Here is a 25,540-nt window from a genome sequence, read left to right on the forward strand (position 1 = left end):
GGAGCCAGTTGAGGTGGTTCGGGCATCTGGTAAGGATGCCTTCCGGACGCCTCCCTTGGGAGGTGTGTCGGGCATGTCCAACCGGGAGGAGACCTCGGGGCCGCCCCAGAACACGCTGGAGGGATTACATCACCCGGCTGGCCTGGGAACGCCTTGGGTTCCCGCGGAAGAGTTGACGGAAGTGGCTGGGGAGAGGACTGTCTGGGCTTCTTTGCTGAGGCTGCTGCCCCCGCGACCCGGACCCGGATAAGCGGAGGACGACGAGTACGAGTACGAGTTGCTATTCAAACATTCTCGGAACCCATCGGCTGTATTCAGCGTCTGACTTCCGGCAGACGGCAATACAGCCTCTGGGGGCAGACCCCCAATTTTTTGCCATTCCGGTTTGATTTTGGAGGAGGAGGCGAATTTCCGTTTCCGTCCTTGAACCATCCGCCATTTTCTGCTTTCTTGCTTCCGCTTTATTTGTCTTGAAACGAATATGAAGTCACATTTAATTACCACATTAGAAGCAGTAACTTATTTCCATCTCCGCGTTTAAATCATATTTATCTAGGCATTAATAAATGTATTAAAAAATTGCAAGGACCCTCCGTGTTCATGCCTTAGAAATCCTGTAACAGAACTACAGTTAACAATTGCTTTTTTGTATCCAGAACCTCGATTATTCCCTAACCTTAGCTGCCTAACTCTAACTCTTCCTTAATCATAGTTTATTTGCCATAACCATGATCTTTATTTTAGCCTAACCAGACTGTCAGATCATGTAGAAAGCAGGGCTTTCAGAAATGATGATATTGTGACTGCATTAATGCTGAGGTTTTAGAGAATTGTGCGGTATCGACATTCTTTCCCAGTGAATCTGTGGTCTTTCCCCCAATGTGTGCCCATAGTGACTCACTGAAATTTGCTTTGCCTTTATTCGTCCCTTCACCGCTTATTTTACCAACTAACTACTTTTTACTGTTGCCTAATGTGCATTTATTGTTGAAGCCCCCTGCAAACACCAGCTCAAACACCCTGATTGACTAGTTGCATTGCTGCAGTGCAGTGTAAGAAAACACATGATGCTTTTATTTTTTAACCACCCGGAGCAATGCAAGTTGAAGCTTACAGTTGAAGCTTCGACTTGAGGTCTGCAGTTTATTTCAGCTGCAAATGTCTGTCTGAAGGGTTGGACATGATCCCACACAGCTGCAGTGTCTCTCCTCTAGTGCCACTTAAAGTTTGTTTAAGTTCATTTCAGATGAGGACTTTTTGTAACTCTTGCCGATTCATGAAGGAAACCAAACCAGGAGTCTCCCTGTGGCTTTACTCCACTTAGAAGCCATGCTAAGCCTATCAACCACTCAGCTGCACTTGATACACAACAGCCCCAGGCAAGGAAGTCTAAGACTCAATCTGGCTCTGCTGCTCACAGATACAAAGTTACTACAAGCCCTCAACAGGCCTCTGGCTGAGTGTTGTGTGGTCAAGCATTTTAAGAAAATGAACTGAACTGGGACGCGCGTGTGGACATGAAATAAGAGCAAGTGGGAGCTTGTGCTAGTTGGTTATTTAGTGCCTCCCTTGAAGTGGCCAAATCAACCCATTTGGGTATCATCTGAGGGGCTGGTTGTGTCAGGCAGAGCTGACAGCGCAGAGGGAAGGAGTGGCAGTTATAATTCTGTGTGAAACCAGCTTCAGGCTGGCACCGGATCCATGTGACAGCTGAGCCAGGACAAGATGTGTGGGGATGTTATGAGAAGTTATCACAGCCATTTTATGCTTGAATTTAGAGGGAAGAAAAAGGATTCACACCTCTTTGACTTTCTGTTTTTTAACACTGAATCACACTGGATGCAGTTAGGATTATTTGACGCTGAGCAACAAAGGTGTCCTTAAAGGAATACCTCACCCACAAAATGTTCATCTGTATATCAGTTACTCACCCTGTGTTACGTTGAATTTGTGAAGAAATCTTTGTTTTTCTTGCATGCCTCTTGTGAACGAAGAATCCAAAAAAAGGCAACAAATTATATATGAATTGAAGTAAACAGAGTCCGCATTTGAAAACGGTAAAACTATATCAAAACACCAATTTACAAACTCTTGCGCAACTCGTGCAGTATAGTCCAAGTCCTTTATCCAGATATGCTAAGTGCTTCCCAAACGCTGAATTTCACTGCTTATGTGTATAGCTTATTTTTGCGCTAGTTTTATCTTCAATCTCATTAAGCTTTTTTTGCACTGTATTATCATCCCCATTCTCATGTTAGCATAAAAATGTGTGCAGCATACTTTGCAACAATATTATCTTAATAAACATTATTTGCACAGCTTATTTTTGCATTTACATGTATTTTGTCTAGTTCTATCATAATGAGTACAGCTTTCCTTCCATTTTTACTTTGTGTAACCCACTATATGTGCCTCTGCAGATCGCCCCTCTGGTACAAATAGTGTTTTAAATTTTTTTTAATTGAATTTAAAATACTTCTATATATGAGTTGCGAGCCTGGGCAAGCATGTGTGATTTAACTTGTGCATTCCATTGAGCAGCGTTCAAACACATGCGCTTGCCCAGGCACGCTACTCGTCTGTGCGTCACTGCTTTTGCAGAGGTGTTTTAATAGTAAGGTTTTAGTGTAAACGCACATGTTTTGGAAACATACGACTGGATAAATAAGACTTAGATTATACAGTGGAGGCTGTGTGAGAGTAAACAGATCTTTTGATTTAGCTTCGCTGTTGACTTTTGGATTTTTCGTTCATAGTCTTTTTGGATTCTTCGTTCACCGTGGGAGCATGTGACAAAAACGGAGTTCTCTTTATGAATAAATAACACAGGGTGAGTAATTGATACTCAAATGATCATTATGTTGGTTTAGTAGTCGTGTAATTTTTTTGTGAACATTTTTATGTTATTTCTTTCTTTTAGATTTAACACACATTTAACAGGGGAAAATCAGATAGGAAAAACACAGCAATAGAAAATAAAAAAGACAGAATAAAACAATACAGTACAGAGTAAACAGTATTCAGGGAGAAAAAAGGAATGGGGGGAGGATGATGCAAGGCTGATATTCATGTAGTATACGTAACATACAACAAATCTCATACATCCATTGTATATAAATATAAACTGGGGGTGACGGTTTAAAAAGTGTAAGGACAGTGTCCCAGTGGTCCTCCAGCCCCTCATCAAAGTCTTTGAACAGGCAGGCTGCCCATTCCATGTTTAGTAAGTCCAGATATTCCTTCAGCCAAGAGTCCCCTGTGAAGCAGGCTGCCTTACACTCCCTCCAGTTTAAAAGAATTAGTCTCTTAGTAGATGGGTAAGCCAGTGTACATAGGCGCACAACAGTTACTCCAACATTATTCAAATTCAGGCCTGGCAAGCATACTTTAGGGCACACAGGGAAAATGACATTGAAAAACTCTGATCTCTACAGAGTGTTTTAACAGCTGGACAGTCGCAGAGTAGGTGAAATAAAGAACCTTGGTTGCAACAATTATGCCAGCATGAATTTTGATGTTTGTCATCCTTCTTGGATAATCTAACATGAGTAATATATGCTCTGCAACGATTAGTCAACTAATCGATGACTAATCGACTGTTAAAATAATCGGTGACTAATTTAGTAGTCGACTGAGTCATTTTTCATAGAAAAGTACTTTAAAAGTACCCCAAAATACTCTTATTGCAGCTTGTTACATTAACATATTGGCAGCTTTACATACTCTCCCATGACGGTGAACTAAAACCCTTTGGCGTGAGTACGAAACAAAACATGAGATGACATAATTTTGGGGTTTGGGAGAGACAGACTGCCATTTTCCAACATTTATACATATTTTGCGATAAAATGATTAGTTGACTAATCAAAGAAATAATCGACAGATTAGTCGACAATGAAAATAATCGTTAGTTGCAGCCCTAGCACAGATTCTTATATTGTATTGTATTATTTGTGTAATTTAAGCAGGATGGCATATTTTGTTTTTAAATACCTTAATTTAGGAAAAGGAAACATAAGCACAAAACTGAATGTCATTTTACAACTCAAATGCCAGAAAAATTGGCATTGTACATGTCCACAGACCCTGGAAACGTTACGTTTGCACGTTAATTAATGTTTCAACAACACTGTAGTTAATGTGTAGTTATGTTTTGGCACAAAAGCCACTTGGTTTTGGTTAGGGAAAGATTATGTTTTGGCTTAAAATACCTGTTTTTTTTGGGGGGTACAATCCCTGCATGGAAATCGAATAGAAGTACTTTAATAAACTTTCTAGTTCCCAAGATAAGTCCCTACACACTGAGGTACTGCTGCCACAGTACCAAGTTTTAAGTCCTTGTCATGTCAGTTAATGTTGTGTTTTGCATATTCCCAAGCAAATCTTCAGTTTAATTGCAAATTTTCATCTTAATTAGTGTGGACCAATTGACACAGCAGGACTGGAGCTTTAGGGGCCCCTGAAGTTCTTGAGCCGTGGGGCAGATGCCTGCTTTCCCCTGTCGATAATCCAACCTTGGTGCCAAATGTTGTCGCCAGCCAATTACCTGTCTTCTAATAAACACCATCCAGAGGTACGGCTAAAACAAATCAAATCCAGGGTCCCTGCAGTGGTGAATTTTGCCCCTGCACCACCTGTGTGTCGACCTTTACTGTTAATCAGTGTCAAGTAAAGCTCAATTACACTCGCTGTGATTTAGTGTTGTAAAACACTGTAACAAGACGTGAGGGGTGAATATTTTATAGGCTCATTTTAAACTTAACTTCATAGAAACCATCATCGGTTTAGCCTGTAACCCTGTTGTCTCATGGCGTGTGATTACAGCAAATAAAATCTGAGACTACATCCATCAAATGCCACTTACAGTACACAAGGAGAGGAGTGAAGTGAAGGGGACCAGGAGATGCTACAGGACCTCAGCCTATTTAATTCTAAGAATTTAATTTCAGCGCCTGCCTGGACCGGAGACACCGGCTGATTTTTAAATGCCTCCATCTCGATGCAAATGTGCGCTTCTGCCAATGTTGATTACTTGCCGTTAGTGGCCCTCTGCAGAATGACCTTCCCTCCTCATGTCACGACTCTATTTGCCCCTTTAAGCTGCCTGTCAAACACTGAACTATTCTTCTTCCCGCAGCTCTGGTCTATTTGTTTGAACAGGATCGGGGGAGCGAGAGGCATACAAATGGGAGCTCTGAGAGGATTTATGCAAAACAAAATTTTTTTGTGTATTCTACAGGCTCGATGATGGGCATGTCCGTGTCATATGTCAGCAGCAGAGATGAAAGGCTATTATTTAGATTAGGGTTAGATTTATCATTTCATTAATACAACTCCTGGCACCTCTGCTCTGACTGTCAATGCAGATGGTGCAGCAGCACTTCCAAATGGCCAGCAGGTGTAGCAGTGAGGTCTCTGCATGGAGAGGATGAGGAAGAGGAGTGGAGGGAAGCAGCAGTCAGTGGAAATAATCGAACTGTCTCATTAAACCACCCTTCTCTCTGGGCAATATTCAACAGTGTTTGACCTTTCACATCATCATCCAGCTTCATTTGTTTTTAAAAAGGTAAACTTTTAAGAACACTCCCTTATGTGTTAACCTGGGTAATGATATATCAGTAGAGGAGTCTCGATACTTAAACATCATAATTAAGAATATGCTGAACAGCTTGTTCCTCCTCAGGTATCTCTCCCTGTTTCTACATAAGCTTGGAGAGGCTTTGCACTACACAGGATGTACCCGAATCTGCTATTCAGGAAAGCACAAATAATGAAATGGAAACAGATACATGTTCAAAATGAATTTGCACGTTATGCTTGTTCCTTGTTTTCGGGGAAGAAAATTGTGTGAAAATTGTTTGTGCATTGTGTTTCTTAAAATCGGTTCATATTATTGTGGATTACCCCAAGATAAAAAATGCCCATTCTGTAACATTAGGACTTTGATTTCACCAGCTAGTCGTTTCATTTACTACACAGTATTGAAAAGTGATTGCGGGAGGTGTTGTGGTTGGGTCACACAAACACAGGACTTTCACCCAGGAGACAGGTGATTGTGTCTCAAAGTAAAGGTTGACGTCTTTTAATTACAACATAGCCTAGTATGCTAGTATGTGTAGCATGCTATACAATAATGGCATATGTGATGTGTTGTATGTGACATGTCACATGACTTTTGTGACTTTTGTGGCAAACCATGATGTTTTCCCTAACCATGTAGTTTTGTTGCCTAAACCCAACCAGCAGGGTCCAGAATTAACACCTGCCAACTGCAGGTAAATTTTTCGTTTGCCGAGTAAATCTCAAAGGACTATCTGACATACGGGCAGGTAAATATTTGTACCAAAATAGTAGTAGAGCTGAGAGTCTGCTGCATTTTGGTATCATTTAGGGTCTAAAGAGTGTGATTAAACAGCACTCCTAGTTTTGGGGCAGTGTTGACGGTTTAGGACATCAGCTGATCCGTTAAAATATCACTTGCTGCTGTTCTGTTGCTAGCTAGCATTGCACCATATTTATGAAGGTATTGAAATAATAACACGGAGTCCCCGTAGTCTGAACCAAGGAGACAAAATCTTTATTGCCTCCCACATTGTCACTCCACTTAGCTCCACTTTTTCTTTCACAATGAAAGCCCAAGAAATGTACACTGCATCTCTGCTTACCAGGGTTGGAAATTAACTGTTTTTTGTTTGCTGTGGCTGGTGGATAGGAAAATCTACTAGACACTCAATGGATCACCATTGTTTTTTGGCTGGCAAGTGAAGCAAATCTAGCAACCACTTTCCAACCATGAAGCTTATCAGAGGGAACTTACTCACATTGTGAGGCTGTAGTGATGAGTTGTACAATATTAGAAAATAATTTTGCTTCAGATGTTGATCTGGCCTCTTCTTTAAGTGTGTATTCAACATAATACATTATTATCTCAATGAAATTTATGACACAAATGTATATACTAAACAAAAAATGCAATTTATTTTTTTGGCCGGTAAAGAAAAAATAGGCTTGGCCAATGGATTTTTTTCATCTACCAGCCACCTTGGCTGTTAATTAGTACGGACACTAGTACGGATGTATTTAAAACTGTGACCGATTGGAGAGTAATGTATGTCATCTTGGGGCCGGTCATTTAAGTTGTTTTGGAAGTCAGTGGAAATCCACCTATTCTGTTGTTTATGTGTGTCAGAGCATTGCGCATTTCAGTCAATATTTATCTGTCTAAAATGTATGCTATATGTATCAGCCAGAAGTATCATAGAATTTTGGCTAAGTTAGCACCCGCTATCACCCTACCAAATATTTCATGGTTATTTAAACAGATCGAATTAAAAACAGCTGAAAATAAATGTAACATTCGGAAATAAAAGTCCCCTGAAATAAATAAAAGTAGTCCCTTTGAAAATATTGTTTTTCTAGAAAAATAAAAGCCTATTTATTTGTTATTTATTGAACTATATTGACTTATTTGTATATTTATATTTACATTCATTTATATATTTATTTTTCTAGTTTTTTCAAGATTTATTTTATAGACATATTTATTTATTTAATATTGACTTTAATGTCATTCCATAGTTGTAGGGTTCAAACAATTTAAAAAAGGTAGTTTAGTTAAAAAAACAAAAAAACAAAACTAAGAGAGTGCAGTAAGAATATGTGGAAATATATTTCATAATTAATTATATGCCATTATTTAATCAGTTTGATGCTTTGAAGGCACAACAGTTGAAGTGTCAGTGAATAATATTTAGAAAATATGTTTGCATGATTTAATGCGTCTTCCTGCATAAACCACGCCCACTTCCATCCTTCTATCCGAATACAGATAATTTTACAGATAATGACATCTCTGTACGCCTCTACGACACACTCACTGCTCTTGTTTTTATTGTTCACAGCAGCAACCAAACAGAGCGAGGGAGCATTAAAGTAGCACATTCACAACATATTAAAATCAGAGCCCTGTTGTCATTTTGGTGTCTGCGGGGAAAAACATTCATTTATCACTGACAAGTGCTGACATCCGCACTGTCTGCCATTGAAGAGATTACGAAGAAGACATGCAAGTGAACTTTAAAAAACTGTGGTCATGCAGATCTGAGAGAATAAATAGGGTTTGTGCATTTAGATGATTTATTTCCCTCCTCAATCTGGCGAGGGGGATTTTCTACACCTGCCTACATGGCTCACAGTATTTCATCTCATTATTTGCTCTTGCCCAGACATCCACTAAAACAAACTGGGGAAAATAAAAGGCAATGAATAACGTCCTCCTTCATTTGGCTCTCTTTGACTCTGATAAAGGTTGACACGCTATTTCAGTCGCTTCCTTTGAGTAGACTTGAACGAGAGGGTGAGAGAGGTCTAAGCTGGTGTAAACTGGGCATAGATTTGGTAATGAAAGTGTGTGCCAGTTGGCCTGTGTAGGAGGACTTCTGTTTCCCCACAGGGAGATGACACAACCAAAGCACATAATAATTCACTTGGCTATACATGTGGGCCGTGTCGGTGTGTTGGAGAAGAAACACATCGAGCCGAACTTTGCCTAAGCTGTCTGGACTTTAATCGAGGGCCAGCAAGGACGACATACCTGCTTTAACTTTTAAAGGTCAGCGAAGCGGTATAAGCCAAGCATACATCAAAGAGATGGAAATATATTATGTGAATATGTCGTTTTCAGGTGCTCTGGGAAACCTGAGACCTGAGCCAAATGTCGTCTTTGCTCTTAAGCATGGAACACTAAAGGCTTGAGGTCGCAGATGACGAGCTGACATTAGGTCTACATTACAGCTCATGTGTCTGTGGAGAGTAGATGAGTAACTGGTTTTCAGTTTGTGATGGTAAACACAATCTGAGCGGCATTCACAGCTTTAGAGTTGCAAAGCAAGAGGGGTTAATTTCAGGAGTCCCATTCATTTTCTGCATAGGCAGTAGGCTTGGGCGGGATCTATTCTTTCATACCTTCCTGATATTTCATTGGGGTATACAGTATATGACGGCTGCCCCTGGCTGTGGGTTTGGTACAGTCCACAAGCTCTCGTAGCATTTTTAGTCTTATAAACTCACAAAATGCCATGAAAGGAAATATTTTTACTATTCATTCATACTATTCATGATTCTAACCAAGTCATTTATTGTAAAACCAACTTCATTCAGGCTTGACAGAAACCAAAGCCATCTTGGTTCGACTTTCCACTGTTCCAACATGTCTAGTTCGGTCAAAATAAACCCTTAATTCATCAAGTTACATTTGAAACCATGCTGCTTTTCCCCGCAGTCGCTCTCTGCTGTTGCTGGTTGACTTTAGTCCTGTAACGTTATCCCCATTACTCACAGTCGCCATCTGTCTCAGCTCAGCTGCTTGTTCTACCAGTAGAGACTGACCTCTGGTGGCAAGTGCTGCGCCTCAATACAGCTTCAGTTTAATAGAAAGAATAGCGTATGATTGACGTTATTGAAAATCATACTGTCAGAATTCTAAATATCCTTGTACACTGGTAAAGGCATTTTTACACTGAGTCAGTTTTTGTCCGCAAATGTCGCAGGTTTAAAAATAAATATGACCTCACGTTGTGTCAAGTTCCACACTGAGTCTGGAACTTTGGTCTGTCATGAAAATTCTCAGAATTGGTTAAATTCTCTGCGTATTTCGCATCTGTCAGAGCCTTTAGAGTCGTCTGACCAAGAATCCACCATTCTTGGTCCATGGTCCCGCCCCCCTTGGTTACTGTTGCTGGGTTCGACAAGCCAAGCCTCGCGGGGGTTCATTCCCATAGGAAACAATGGAAAATACCGGGAGATTTAACTTTCACATAATTCGAATTGAATCGATCATTCTGTCAAAAACGCGGTGTCAGTGATAGAGAACAAACGTGGCTACAGTTGAGTGAAAGGGCATTACATGACATATCCGAAAACTTCATTGTTTTGTCCCAATGTCTGATGGTAGCCATGGCCACTAACGTGAGCTGCGTGAGCTAGCTCTCTCGCCGGGAGACTGGAATAAAAACTACTCTGGGAATACGTTCTGGATATCTTGAGTCACTGTTGCAGACACCCCAAGCACACCTTTTAACCATGTTAAGATAATACAACTCACTGATTTATAGGGCTGTCCCGAATACCATTTTTTAACATTCGGACCTAATTGTATTGCGGAGTTTTGCACAGCGGCGACCGGATCTTTGCTCTCAAACCACAAAAACGTGATGGCACAACAGTCTCCTTCAGTACATTATTCTATGCTTTCTTTTGATTTTCACATTGGCTAGTCATCCTGTTTAATTTGTCTTCTGATTAAATCGGAACCGTTGAAACAAGTTGTAGGAAGCCTCTGCAAGTAATTGGTTGCTGACAGACACTCTGTGCTGCAATAATATGGTTAATCAGCAGTGCCGTGCACTGTAGAGCCGATGCGCTGCTGGTTCTGCCGGCCTGAATAGAATATAATGTCTATAGCCTTACTGTTGTGTACAGCCTTATAGACTGAGCTGAGTAGTGATGCGCGGGTCGACCCGTAACCCGCGGGACCCGCAAATGGACCTGCGGGTCGGGCAGCAGTGATCGTCTGTTAAATCGGTCTGTAAATGATATTTTGACATTATTGGCTATTACTGTCATGGCATCCGAAGGTACTGATGCGTTGAGCAGGTGACAGTCCGCGGTCGTTTTCAAAACACACTTGTGTCACGCACTCCAAAAGAAACTTGTTGAAACTTTAAACAATAATTTATTGTACAAAACGGGGGAAACAAACGTTGACAAAAACGGTTCCATAATTCATATTAAATTCAAAAGATAACGAAAAAACAGCTACAATTTAGAGGGAATAGTGATAAAGTGGTCAAACTTGGCATTGATCCACAGCCTCAGACGGACGCGCTCAAGCCTGCCGTGCGCACAAGCTCCGTTGTTAGGATATACTATATTTTCACATTTTTAACAATGCAATTTAAAAGTTTTGATTTTTATTGATAACCTACATTTACCAACAACAAAAAGACTACATTTAGCACAAAAAAAATATGTGAAAAAAAAGTAAATAAAAAAACGAATATTGAATACCAAATTTTCATAACGAATACCTACCCATAGAAACGAATATTTGAATATCCGAATATTTGGGTACAGCCCTACTGATTTATCCGCGTTTGCCAGCTAGAAAGCTCTGCGTTTCACCGTGACGCCATTAACAATGAGCCTGGGAGAACACAGCCTGGGGCGGTGTTTGACGAACCCCATTAAGTTAGCAACTGTTGCTATGTGGAGGAGCACTGGTTGGTGGGTCAGCAGACCGAACAGAAGGCCAGCAAAGGGTCAATTGGTAGAGAAAATGTGGCGGCGGGACACAACAGCAACTAAACAGAGGAATTGGCCACACAGAATGTAGTGCAAATTTTAACATAATTTACAGAACATCAGAAACTGTAAATTTTGTGCTTTTCCATCCACTATTGTTATGCACCTTATACAGGGAGTTGGTTCATGGAGATAAGCAGTAGGTGGCGCTAATTCTCCAGTCGGGTGCCACAGCAGAAGGCAGCGCAGTGAGGCCTATGCAGTGACGATTTGTCATGACAATGCAGCATTTATTCGCTCAATCTGTTTCTATTGAATGTAGTTGCATTTACCTTTAATCGACACACGACACACCACCTGCCCCAAGCATAAAACTTTTTTTTGTGTAAGTGTTCCTTCTAAAAAGAGCTCATGAATGTGAGTGTAGCGGCACTAGTCCAGATGGTGGCAGTGATGCACCTCTTTCATCAACTTCAAATACAAAATGTTGCCTTATTGGTGCAGTTTTAGTTTTCTAGAGAGACTATTGACCATTTTTTGTCCTGTCACCCCAAAAAACACATTAACTTTCTAGTAAACAAACTCAACATGTGTCGCCCTTGCCCCTACTTTCCTCTACTGAAATTTGATCTCCTTCCTGTTGCTGACCTCAGCTCAGCAGTAAATTGCTCATGGCCTGTCAGACACATGTGGCTCTGTCAGTCCATTTATAAGCAAAAAATGTGTTATGTTAATTATGTTGTCATATTGCTTATAACTAATGCAATTCAAGTTGGATTTCGCGCCGTGACGCTGTCAGCAAAGCTTGCTTATGAAAGATACTTTTTAATTTGCCAGAACGCGTTGTAACGACAAATGACGGGTCAGTCGGTTTGCACTAAATCACACCAGATTAAGCTTGTACACCGGACCAGACCAAAAATTAAACCTAAGCTTTGTGTAGTGGGCTCTTATAAACTAAACATTACACATTTAGTAATCTCAGTCAGCCAATTTTCAGATTCTGGGTCAGTTTTGGATTCATTAACTGTGCTACGACAAATCTTCTTGAATTTAATACTGCTGTGATTTACGCCTCTGTCTGGCTTCTCCTCCAGGGTAAAATCTGCTGAGGCTCATGGGTAACAATATTTAAGAGCCATGATTTCTCATAGACAAAGTTTTAAATGATTAAAACTGATGGCCTTAACATAAACCTAAGTATCAGTTAGTCATCCAGGAGACTCTCATGTTTGATTGTTGAGGAGTATTGAGGATATAAAACAATACTTTGAAATGTGATCCCACTATTAGAAGCTTCCTATTTCATAACAGGTGTCATTCCTACAGCTGATATTAAAATTTCAAGTTAATGTGTGCAGACTGTTTTGGTTGAGGTATATTACAACTGTTGGACAAATGAAGCTTTTATTCTCCATTATGTGACAATACTCTTAAGTGTGATTTGAGCATACCTTATGTTCCATATAGAACTAGTAATAAAAAGCTGAGGAGCTTTTAGACAGCAATCTCAGCCACCTTGGGATCCAAACCTGTCTCATCTGTGACTGATCGTACCCATACACAGTGCATCGTGATACAGAGATCACCACCTTCCCCTGCAAAGCAATGAGTGCAGGGGCATTAATCTAGATTTATAAATAATCTATCGCGGGGCAGGACTGAAACTTTGTTACCAGCAACCTTAAGTGGTTTCTGCATCGCCCTGTGCAGTTCTCACCTTGCGAGCCGGGCCCTGACACTTCCCCTTATTGATATCAGTGTGATTTATGGAACTCTGCTCCCCTGGCCATCCTCAAACTGGAGATGGGCGTGTGATTTATCCCCGTCTAATGCTGCAGGGTGTCTACTGCCGGCGAGATGAGGGAGGAGGCTCTGACTGAACAAGCCTCCGGCTTAAGTCCAATTTTTTTGAGTGAGAATATTTTCTCTGCTGTGCTTTAGAGATGCACCTCTGTAGCAGGATTTTGTTTTAATGAACAGGTCCATCTGCCACTATCTCCTCACCTCAGTCTTTCTGCCTGAATCCCGAGGTGCTGTGCCATTATTCCGATGGCCCCACAAATATGAACTCCCATTAGTCCGAAAGTCCCATTGGACTAAGAGCCCATTTCTCTGACAGCCCGTTATCTCAAAAACAAGCACCCATTGCTCCGAAGTCCCGTTTCTCCAAAAATAAACACCCCTTGCAGTTAGTTTCAGTTTCCTAGTGGTGTTTGAGCTACGAGCCTGCTTGTTTTTACTGTTTTACTGTGTTTTAATGGACCTTCGCAGCATTTCCCAGCAACATTTGAGCCAGCGATCTTGGGTGTTCTTACCAACCCTTTGCTGCATTTCCAAGTGGCGTTTGAGGCAGTGATCCCAGGTGTTTTTACCGACCCTTTGGAGCGTTTGTTGGGGGCATTTGAGCCACCAATCCTGAGTGTTTTTACCGACCCTTTGGAGCGTTTGTTGGGGGCATTTGAGCCACCGATCCCAGGTGTTTTTACCGACCTTTTGAAGCTTTTGTTGGGGGTATTTCAGCCACCAATCCCAGGTGTTTTTACCGACCCTTTGGAGCGTTTGTTAGGGGTGTTTGAACCACCAATCCCGGGTGTTTTTACTGACCCCTCGCTACATTTTCCAGTAGCATTTGAACCACCGATCCTGGGTGTTTTTACCGACCCTTCATAGCATTTGTTTGGGTTGTTTGAGCCACCATTCCCCGTTTTTTTTACCGACCCTTCAGAGCGGTTGTCAGGGGTCTTTGAGCCATTGATCTGGGATGTTTTATAACCGACCCGTCCCTGCTTTTCAAGTGACTTTTGTGCCAATAAAAATGGTTTTAAGCCAAAACAAGATCCCTTTTCCTAGCCATAAGCAAGTGGGTTTTGTACCTGAACCAAACCACATATTCACCACAGCTTTATTGACAAAAGTAAAGCATCTGTGGTTTACAGAGGCGTAATGTTCTGGTTACTGGGTTGTCTAAGTGCAGGGAGTGTGTGTTTTCAGAGAAATGGGACTTCAGGGAGCAATGGACATATGTTTTTGGGATGGTGCACTGTCAGAGAAATGGGCTTTCGGTCCAGTGGGATGTTTTTCGGACTAAGGGTTCTTTGGAATTTTGGTTCGTCGGAACAATGAGCAAACCCCTGAAAGCGATACAGAAACAAATGGATGAAATCAGTAAATTGTGGATGACTCAGCTTCTGCTGTTTCAAGATAATAATTCTCAAACTATGCTTCCTCTGGCACTGTTCTTATTTGATTACGGTCTGACATTCATGTTTTCCAGTCAGACTGCCGGATTCAACCATAATTGCTCCAAGAAACGTGTGTCCCTCAGGGCAAAGTCCATTTGTCGTTTGCAAACTGTTGATGCTTCATTGTGCTTTGGCTGCTGGGGGATTTTCACTCATGCAGCAGGAATATTGAGCCGTATTTCTTTCATGGATGACTCCTAATGACCACTTTTAAGACAGATTCTTATTATGTCTTTTAGGAGATATTAGATTTTGCTCAGAAATTTCCCTAGTCATTCACCTTTCTGAGAGATTAAATTCCATTGGCAAGCACTGAAGTATTGCCCGGTTGAATTTCCTCCATCTCAATTTAAAACCTCCCTCTGCTGTAACTTCTGTGTCATAGGTAATCACAGTAAGAGCACTCCCATGGGAAACTGTCCCCTCTAATTCTTTGATTGTGTCTGCGTGGCTTCCTCCCAGATGAGTTTTAATTCGGAGGCCGGGGGTAACATGAGATAAATCCTATTGGACGACCCTGCAACACTGGCCTTTGCCATGGCTGGCCCCATTAAAGGATACTTTATTGATTGTAAATAAGCTTTGTAATTAATGGAGGGTCACGTCGGTTCTCAGTCCAGGCTCAGACTCAGAGTGGCACGTCTGCGCCTGCTGCCAGATGGATTTCTTTTTATGTTTAAAAATTTAGATAGGGCTTAGTGATTAAAAGTTAAATTCATTCTACAGGAGGGTTGCAGTATAAGGAGACCTAAGCTAATCCTCTAATATTCTCCACATTATGCCATGACGAAGCGATTCTTCAAACAGGGCTTATAGCTAAACCTACATATTTAATGACTAAAGCTAGTAACACTGTGCCAAGTTAAAAGCCTTTCACACAGGTATCTGCCAGGTCTCAAAAAGCATATTTTAGACTGATTCTGTAGTGTTAAGCCAGCCGTCGTGACGCTTACAAATGACTGTTATATTTTTCATCAGAACAAACAAGTGTGCCGCTTCAGGGTGACCGGAGCAGATGAAAGTGTCTCATCACGCAGGGCTGGTGAATGTGCCTTTAAGTGGTTTTTAACACACTGGAAGGAGCATTATGCCCGAGCTTGTTGAAGAGCCTGAGATGGGCTGCATCCGCTTACGCACATTATCTGTGAGAGCATGCTGCTTCTTGGCTTCCCTTCACAAAGGCCGGTACACAGGGTCAGAGAGAGTGGGAATGAGAGATGTGTATGCTTACACCCTCAGATGAAACACTGCTTGTATACGGGTACATTTTTGTGCCTGTCTCTCTATGGCGACCTGCGAGTCTGTATGTGTGTGCGCCTACTCAGTATCCTGTCCTCTAAGATTTCATACATTGATTGCCTCCTCTAGAAACAGACAGCAATATCTCTCCCTGTTTTCTGCTCTGGCAGTTAGTAAACTGCTATAGCTTTGCCTGGTTAGCTCACTGCTATACATATGGAAGCAGATTTATTGGGCTAGACTGTAAAGTCCTCTGTATTTCATCCCTAGTCCTTTCAGCTGCTCTACAGAGAGCTGACATGCAGCTACAATATGCACTCACTGAGTCATGGCTTTTTAAGATTATGATTTAGTATTATAATCACAGAATGCCTTCTGGCCTGTGTGCTAACCAGACCAGACATAATAAGCTGCTCCCTGCTCATATTTTATGCTGAGGTGAAGTTTGCGGTGAGCTGCATGGATAGTTGCGTAGCTGCCCCTTGAGCAGCTTCGGCTGTATCTCTGGAGATGAGCATGCATGCCAATGGATCTGACCCACTGTCACCTTACACTCTCTTACACTGTCTACATCTTGTCACAGGGAGGCACAATTCATACCAATGAATTGATTTCAGACAGAGGGAAAGTCTAGTGTGGTTCTACGTGATTAAAAAAAACTCTCCTGATTGCTGGAGTGTTTCAAAGGGGCCCTATTATGCTTTTACTAATTTTCTGTCATATATATATAATGTCAGCAATGTTGGATGTTAATATTAAACATGGCCTAACTTTCAAATAATGAGGTAAACTTGTAAAAGATATCCCTGTGAGCAAAAACTTCAAAACAGTGACAAACTGACGTAAGCTCCTTTTATGGTCATCTGCTCCAGGCATGCTCCTGCAAGTGTTTACATTATGTAGCCTACACTGCTACATGTAGCTACATGCTAACATCAGGAAAACATGTATTGGTTGGTGATGATGTTCATTTCTCCCTTATTTTGGATCATATTTCTGCGTTTATTGGCGATTTTTCGTGGTAGAAAGTGTCGCTATACTCTGTTAACAATCATTATCCGGGTGCAAGTACACTGCTACATATAGCTACACACTAACGTCAGAGAAACAAGTATCTTTGTTGCCGATGTTGTTAATGTCTCCTCATTTACGGATCATTTTCCTGCTGGAACATGTCTGACTGCGAGGATTTTGTTTAGAAGCTTTTATTAAAGGTTTATCATGGTAGAAACTTAGTGACACTATACTCTGTTAGAGTCATTCCCGAGCTGCAAGTACTGCAAGTGTCACCTTTACATGTTGCTACATGCTAACATCATGGAAAAATCTAATCTTGATTGCCGATGTTGTTGCTATCTTTCCAGTTTTGCATCACAGTCCAGCTGGAACATGTCCGCTTGTGTTTAGAAGCATTTATTGGTGATTTTTCATGGTAGAAAGTGCCGCTATACTCTGTTAACAGTAATTCCCTGACTGCAAGTATACTGCTCCATGTAGCTAAATGCTAACGTTAGGGAAACAAGTATCTGGGCCGCTGATAATTTCTCCTCCGTTTTGGATAATTTTCCTGCTGAAACAGGGCTGGCTGTGAAGATTTTGGTGCAGAAGCTTGTATTCGTATTTTTTCATGTTAGAAAGTGCTGCCATTTGCCGTTACAGTCATTTCCCTGCTGCATGTAGACTGCTACATGTAGCTACATACTGACATCAGGGAAATGTGTAGTCTCGATAACTGTTTAATTTCCCCACGATTGTGGATCATAATTCTTTTGAAACATGTCCGGTTGTGCAGATTTGATTTGGAAGTTTTTATTGGTTAATTCTCAAGGTAGAAAGTACGGCTATACTCCATTACAGTCATTCCCTGGCCCTAAGTACACTGCTACATGTAGCTATATGCTAACGTTAGGGAAACAAGTATCTGGGTTGCTGATTTTGGTAATTTCTTCTCAGTTTTGGAGCATTTTCCTGCTGGAACATGTCCGGTTGTGAAGATTTTGGTTTAGAAGCTTTCATTGGTGATTTTACACAGTAGAAAGTGCCGATGTTGTCTGTTATTGTCATGTCTCGGCTAAAAGTACACTGCTACACCTAGCTTCATGCTAGCATCAGGAAAAAAGGGTATCTTGGTTGCCGATGTTGTTAATTTCTCCCCAGTTTCCGATCATATTCCAGCTGGAACATGTCTGGCTGTGAAGATTTTGGTTTAGAAGCTTTAACTGATCGGTTTTTCAGTAGAAGGTGACATTATCGTCTGTTACGGCCATTCCCTGGCTGCAGTGACAGTGCAGAGAATCAAAGAGTGCAGATGTGGAAGCGCGTACTAATCAGAGCCGACTGGGCTTTTTCGCGAGGGGGGTCTAAAGAGAAAGGTGCCAAACAGGAGCGCTTCAGACAGATGGCGAATTTTTTTTAACATTTAAGCATGTAAACATGTTGTTGTAGAAATCCAGACTACAAGTATGAACCTGAAAATGAGCATAGTAGACAGCAATTTAATAAGGAAATAATTCTTTGTTGATGGTAATTAAAAGTGTAAAAATGGCTCCTTACTAATAAGCTTGGATTGTAGAAAGAAAAAAAAAGAAAAAAGGTAGACTATTCCAGTCAGCCCACACCACGACATAGTCATTCATGGCGTGTGTCATTGCTCATCCACCTTGAACTGCTGCTTTTGATGTGACTAATGCTTTTCATCTAACCCTCTGGTAGGTGTGAGGATCACTTGTGTCACTGTATCATAAAGCGGCAGTAATGATTGCTGCGATTACGCTGGCTTTCATCTGGTTCTTCTTCACAGCTGAGTGGACCCAGCTAATCCAGTTGAATTTGACTATAGAGCTAAAACCTTTATTGCATGCCAGAAAGATACATTTGCAGTCAAGGAAATTGCAAATGTGACGTAAAATGGAATAAAATGATATCAGCATTCTTAGACAAAGGGACAAGCAGCCACATTTTAAGGCCTGCAGAAGCCTTTACTATCAGTGCTACAAGCCTTATTTTTTAAAAGTCCATCCCAGACACATTTAAGAGTGTGTACTAATATTTTGTTAGACATGATTTTCCCACATAATAATTAGACAAAACTTTGCTTGCAGTTGGTTTTGTTTTCACTTTACCCGTAACGCTGCTCGTGGTAGGTTGACTGGTGAAAGAGTCTGTTGTACCCCAAAATCAGTTACTAGCAGACATATCAGAATGGTAAGCGTAGCTAGCAACGTTTATTTGTTTATATTGTTTTTTAGTTTGTTAACTTGTAGCTGGCGGTGTTTGTGAAACATACACAATAATATCTGCTACAATGGGGTTTTTGGTCCCACAATTTACGTCCAAAAACTGCACACTCCACCACGTTTGCTTTGAAAATTTTCTCAGTCTCTAGAGGCTGACATTGTTCCGGAAATCCTGTGGGTCACACACAGGGGGTCACAGGATTCCTGTGGGATGGGAGTCAATTTCATTATTCATCACTTGACTGGGATGAGACAGGAAAAAAAGTCATAGGGAGCAGGTGGGAAGGCAATCATAGTAACAGTTTTGAGCTAGCAATGTGAAGTCAGCAGCTACTAATGTAGGTTCATTGTAAATTACTGCTTAATCACAGCTTCCCTTCACTGGTTCCTGTACAGCAGGGTCGGTCTTTGTTTCACTGTTATAATCATTAAAAAGCAAAAGCAGCATGTGTATACATTCAGTAGGCTATATCTTCAGTAGCTAGCTAGCTAACCCTACACTTTTCAGGGTTTGATTTTGGTTTTGGAACAGGGAAGAAACATATATCTTTTTCCAACCTCTCCAGGTAACGAGTATCATTAATACACGACGTGCCCCAGGCACAACATTTAGCTCCAAATCCACAAAACCAGCCTGAAAATGAAGGAATTCTGAAGCAATGGAGCACAGCTGTGTTGTTGTCGGACCCTGGTCTGAGCCGGCCCAATGCTACGTTACAATTGGTCAGTCTGTGTCTGGGGGCGGGACTTAGTGAAGGGTCTATTCATATTAAAAAGCTTTTGGCTCACAAGAAGTTTGCCTTGGTGTTTGCATACAATAGACATACAATAACCATATTTAGAGCGAATAACAGTGAAGACAAAGTACTGCAAAAGTCAAGAACATGAATTTAAATAATAACATTATTTATCTATTATATAATAATATGTACAATATAGCCTCGCTGTTTCAGCCGTTATGTCAGGAGTTATTTCAGCATTATATGATACTAGATAGTTAATGGTGTATGCTTAGTTTTTATACATAAATATGCAGTTTTAATATTAATAAATGCTTTTTTTTTTTTTTTAAAACAATGTGGGAACAGGATGAGACGGTAGTCATTCCTTTGGGATTAGGATGGTACTGGATTTTTTTTGTGGGAGTGTGATGGGAAGGGAGTGAAAATCCACTCCCGTGTCACCCTCTACTCTCCAGTTACAAACTTTGCACAAATACAGGTCAGTATAGTCAAGGTCAGACATTTAAGGGGGCAGAAACATGAGGAAAAACGCATTTTTGAGTGATGTCCCCAGGTGGTTAAGTCCGTAGTCTGCCTCAGTCTCACATTAAAAAAACTATTACTATTATCGAATATAGACAGATGAAGACAGACAGTGACAACTTGGCTGAGAATATATGGCTTGTCTGAAGAAATTAATTCCTCTTAATTTGGAGAGATGGACTTGGTGCCTACTGGCTGCCCAAACAGGGTCTTCAGGATAGCAGCCAGAAAGAGAGATGGGTGGCGCCTATGCAGCAGGCCCAGGCTTACACAGGGGACTTCACATTGTACTTTACATATCTGCAAAACACTGGAAAGAATTAGTCACATGGGCTGTAACATGGGAATACAGATGGAAATTAACCTTTAGCATTTTAAGATGGTATTTCATCAGCAAACCTTTATTAACCAGAGACGAGCGGACATTTTGCTGCTTTGTTCTGTGATTATTAAATGTTAAATTTTCAGCCCTTTGTGGCACATGTAATTTGGCACACATAATTAAGGCAAAATTCTCCAAATTAGAGATGTGTCGCGGCTGCATGTGCCGGGAGCATCAGATAACTCACGAGCAAAGACAATCATATCAGGTGCTGATATGCTCTCAGGGTTCTCTTTACTACACCAGAGAATAGCTGCATCAGGATATGAGCCAAAAGAAAAAATGTCAGCCTTTCCTCGAGGACCCACTGATTCACATCAGGGCTCATTTTTTATTTAGTGGAAACTGTCACAACGGCTGGGTGACACTCACTGCATCGGCAAATGAGGTCAAAAATATTCATATTATTGTCAGTGATCCTTTTAAATCAGAGGAGTTGAGAAGTTTTTATGAGCTGTGAAATTATTAGTCTGCGTGATACAGACTGAGCTGGCTACATCAAAAGATAAAACACGAAGAATGCCATAACCTTCATTTGCATTGGTCTTGATGGGGACATTTACTGGCACTGTTATTGACTGGAAAGAGGAACGGTACCTGCTGTCAAATGTGTCGGTAGGTGCACTAAAACCCTTTGTCACTGCCACAGATACCCGAGAAAGATGTTGATTTATTATATAAAGGATGTTCAGTAGGAAATAAAAGTATAAGTGGTAATAACAATGCATATACTTTCTTCTTTACAGCATGTGTTTCACTCTGAATTGTCCTAAATATTTCATTGATTATATTTTGTAGGCTAGGTTGTGGTTAGAGGAGTAATGCAGAAATTGTACTTAACGACGTGACTGTGAGAATGGCTTGATCTGACAGATGAGACATCCTGAACCAAAATGAACGTCTGGTAGGCAGTAGCTTGTTGTATCTAAACTTCTCAATTTTGGATGCACTTCAGGTTTAAGCATCAAAACTACTTGGTTAGGTTTAGACAAAGACTAATGGTTTGGATAAAAAAACCAAATGACCTTTGTTATGTAACTTAACGAGCATGTCACATGATGTAGCGTTACCTGCACAACAAAACTCAGCGTCTCACATGAAACACAAACAGTAGTCTCCTAGATGAAAGTCTTGTGTTTGTTTGACCCATCCACCTCCCCTGCCCTCCACCCTAAGCAGACTTTATTGCTTTTTATACTGCGTTGCCTGACTGTGCTCCCGTCATAATTAATACGGCCACTAGAGGTCGCCGCCTAACGATAAAGTAACTATGGGTCATAATTGCTGCTTGCACAAATGACTTGACTGGTGGTCTTATTTTGGAGGAGCATGGTGTCTTTATTTAATCTCAGAGCAATCATTTATGACTCTAATTGAACACAATGACCAGTGAGTGAATTCTGCTCTTGGTGTTGGGAAGGTGTGGAACGCTGCACTCTACACACAAAAAAGAATACTTGCATATTGAAAAAAGAAATCTGGATGGTCACTGATGAAAAAATGGTTAGAGTATCACCACTCTGCTTCTTTGAAAACAACAAACACAGCTGGAGTCCTCTCCAAAAAGCCATCTGAAGTGATTTGAGGGTCTGGGGCTGTCTGGTCTCATTTTTTGGCAGCTACAGTAGCTCCCCCCTCAATTTCCACCTGGTGTATGTGTTGTTGTTCGAATTGACTTCCCCTTCAGTTCTTTCTCTTTTCCATCACACTTGAACTAAACTCCAAATTGGCAACTGCAAGGACTGCAATCTTGTTGAGACTTACTGTGGACAACTTCACTCTACAAAAGAACCGCCAGACGCACAGTCTGATGGAAGCACAAATATGATTTTAAAGATTATTGTCTATAGGCTTGAGGTGTTGGGGGAGTCGAAGATTCAGCCTCATCAGAATTTAGGGTAACCTGCACCTGCGTTAGAGACAAGTGTGTAGTCTAATCTCCATTTTGTACGGAGAATGATTTGTGTCAGTATTATTTGTGTCAACAGTTTGTGTGAATGTGCAGTCTTTAAATAAAAACACCTTTCAGAAAAATCCCCAAAGATATTTTTAAATATAAAACAAATCTGCAAATGCATTTTTGTTTGTGAATCTGAAAGGCATTTGTGGAGAATTGAGATCTACAGATGCTTTTTAGTCTTTTAATGCCCCTCCCACCCACCGACCCCGATTCATAAACGCATGTTTAGGTAACAGATAATTCTTTAACTGGTGGAATATTTTGTGTATCTGGAGATTCATTCATTCTTTTTCTGAAAAAGCCTGTCCGTCGCGGGGTGGCTGGAGCCTATCCCAGCTGACATTGGGCGAGAGGCGGGGTTCACCCTGGACAGGTCACCAGACTATCACAGGGCTGACACATAGAGACAGACAACCATTCACACTCACATTCACACCTACGGACAATTTAGGTCCCGTTTATACGACGATTTCAACTGAAAACGGTAAACTTTAGTTGCTTTTTGGCTGATCATTTACACGACAGCGGCGTTTTGGGTGCCTGAAAATGCAATGTTCTGAAAACGGGTTCCAGAGTGCAATTTTTTGGAAACGGCACCGTCTCCGTTGTCATGTAAACTTGCAATATGCAGTTCCTCTGAAAACGGAGACTTTTCGCACACGCGCATTACGCTTCCAGTCACTAGGCATGCGTGAGAAAGTCGACCATCACAACAACAATGGTGGACTCCCGAGCTCTGCTTGTGCTGCTCACCCTTTTGAATTTATCAACGCTTCACCATCAGTGTAGATTTACTGTGGCAACTCCACCTCGTCGTCCGTACAGACAAACGTTCGTGGTTGCCATTTTGTTTGTTTATACATCGCCGCTCTGTCGAAGGAAGCGTAAGCGTCACACTATACTGCAGCATTCTTGGTCATTTTTGCGGATCTGTGTGCACGACGATTGTTATCAAAACATTGTCGTCTAAAAGTGGAACTTTTTTAAAATGAAAATGAGAAACGATTCTGTTTTCGTGTAAACATGGCCTTAGAGTCACCAATTAACCTGCATGTCTTTGGACTGTGGGAGGAAGCCGGAGTACCTGGATGAAACCCACGCTGACACAGGGAGAACATGCAAATTCTGCACAGAAAGGCTCCCCCACCCTGGGTTTGAACCAGGAACCCTCTTGCTACGAGGTGACAATGCTAACCACTGCACCACAGTACTGCCGATCCATTTCACATTGGAGATCCATTTTACATTTGGAATATTTTTGTGACTTTACGAATCCTTGGTTTTTGGACTTGTGGAAGGTGTTTTATATGAATGAATGAGTTCTTTATTACTGTGTCATGCAAACAGTAATGCCCAGCCAGCATGGGCTTATAAGACACCATAAATTCAAAACAAGCCAGGACCAGAGTCCAACATGCGTATTTTCAGGCAACATGAAGACAGAAAATGGAGCAAAGTGACAGTGGCATCCTACATAATCAGATCATCACTGTGACTCGCCAAGACATTTGCTGTATCGCACTGAAAATCAAAATAAGCACAAATTAAACAATATGTTTTGCCTTGTTTTCCAGGCTTTTGCAGCAAATAAGCAAATGTAAACACATGAAAATGAAACAACCATTCTAGCTTTTAATCATCTGAGGACCAGAAAATGTCAGGGTTTAGATGAGCCATTTCATGGAATATTAACTCTCTTAAGTTATCATAGTTTGTACAGTGTATTTACAGATTACACTGTCACACAGAAAGAATATCTCCAGAATTCAGGTTTAAATTTAAGAGAGATAATTCTTCCTTAAAACACTCTTAAAGATAAAAACTATTATATGAATCTGTGAAGTCAAAGATAGATGTGGTATGGTTCAGTTTTATCCCACCTGACTATAATATCATGTGCTGCCTTATTGTTATTCCTGTTTCCCCGGTGTTCCTCACTGTGTGTAGTATTATGATCCTGGAAGCCTTTTAGACCCCCTCTCAAGGTCAGGGGGGGATTGTGAAAAACATTAGTTAAGCAGGGTTGGGGGAGGGAAGGGGTGCTTTTTGAGAGCTTTTTCATGTCCTCCTCTTTGAGGTTTTTCTTTTTTTTAATTGTTTGGGTCCAGAGCCGGCTCCTCAGCTGGAGTTTGTCTGTGGGGCTTTGCTGAGTCACTCCCACCTAATGGACAACATCTGCTACCATGCTTTTTACTACTCACAGCAGACAGATGTGGGCCTGTGTGGGGCGGGGAGAGGGGTCGGAGGGTGGGGAGGCTGTGGGAAGGAATTAGTGAGATAGAGGAAGGTGCAGGCAAGAAACGAAGACAGTGTTGTTGTGGTTTAAGGTGTGCTTATCTGTTGGCATTGTAACTTCCACTGTCTGTACTTTTGCAATACTGCACAGCACATCGTTTGTATTACCTGTGCCAGCTTCTGTTCTATGTGGTATATATTGGATACAACTTTGACTTTTTAAAGATGAAGCAAGTTTTTTCTTGCTCTAGATCTATTGTTAATGTTGATAAGCTAATTTAGACTTAATAAGGCCGTGTCACCTTTATTATCAGGCTCAAATATATTTTGCGGCTCCAGGCAGATTTAATTAATTTTTTCAGACAAAAATGGCTCTTCTGGTAGTAAATGTTGCTGGACCCTGGGCTAGACAGTGACATACATGGTACAGTGACCTCTGTCGCCAGTAATTCAGCCTTAACGTTTTTTGTTTGCTTGTCTTACTATGTAACGACGAAAACTCTGTCTGTGTGTCTGTTCCACGTTTTTCTCCTCACTGACTTGGTCAATCCATGTGAAATTTGGCACAGTAGTAGAGGGTCATGGGAGGATGCGAATAAAGCAATATTACATCAATTGGCCAAAGGGGGGCGCTATAGCAACCGATTGAAATTGCAAACTTTGAATGGGCATATCTC

The 25,540-nt window shown here is 41.2% G+C and overlaps 1 protein-coding gene across 8 annotated transcripts in view; it reads left to right on the forward strand.

Moving 5' to 3' along the window:
• Window positions 1-25,540, forward strand: part of tanc2b (tetratricopeptide repeat, ankyrin repeat and coiled-coil containing 2b) — a 253,724-nt gene that overhangs the window by 49,193 nt on the left and 178,991 nt on the right. The window contains exon 1 of one of the 8 annotated variants that reach the window (XM_050059795.1): window positions 2,813-2,830. The exons of the other annotated variants lie outside the window; for them this stretch is intronic. The gene's annotated coding sequence lies outside the window, so the exon portion shown is untranslated. Of the gene's footprint in view, window positions 1-2,812; window positions 2,831-25,540 lie in introns of those variants that run through there. 8 annotated transcript variants of the gene reach the window in all.

This window comes from Epinephelus moara, chromosome 13 (genome assembly GCF_006386435.1).
Source record: "Epinephelus moara isolate mb chromosome 13, YSFRI_EMoa_1.0, whole genome shotgun sequence".
NCBI classification, from domain to species: Eukaryota; Metazoa; Chordata; class Actinopteri; order Perciformes; family Serranidae; genus Epinephelus; species Epinephelus moara.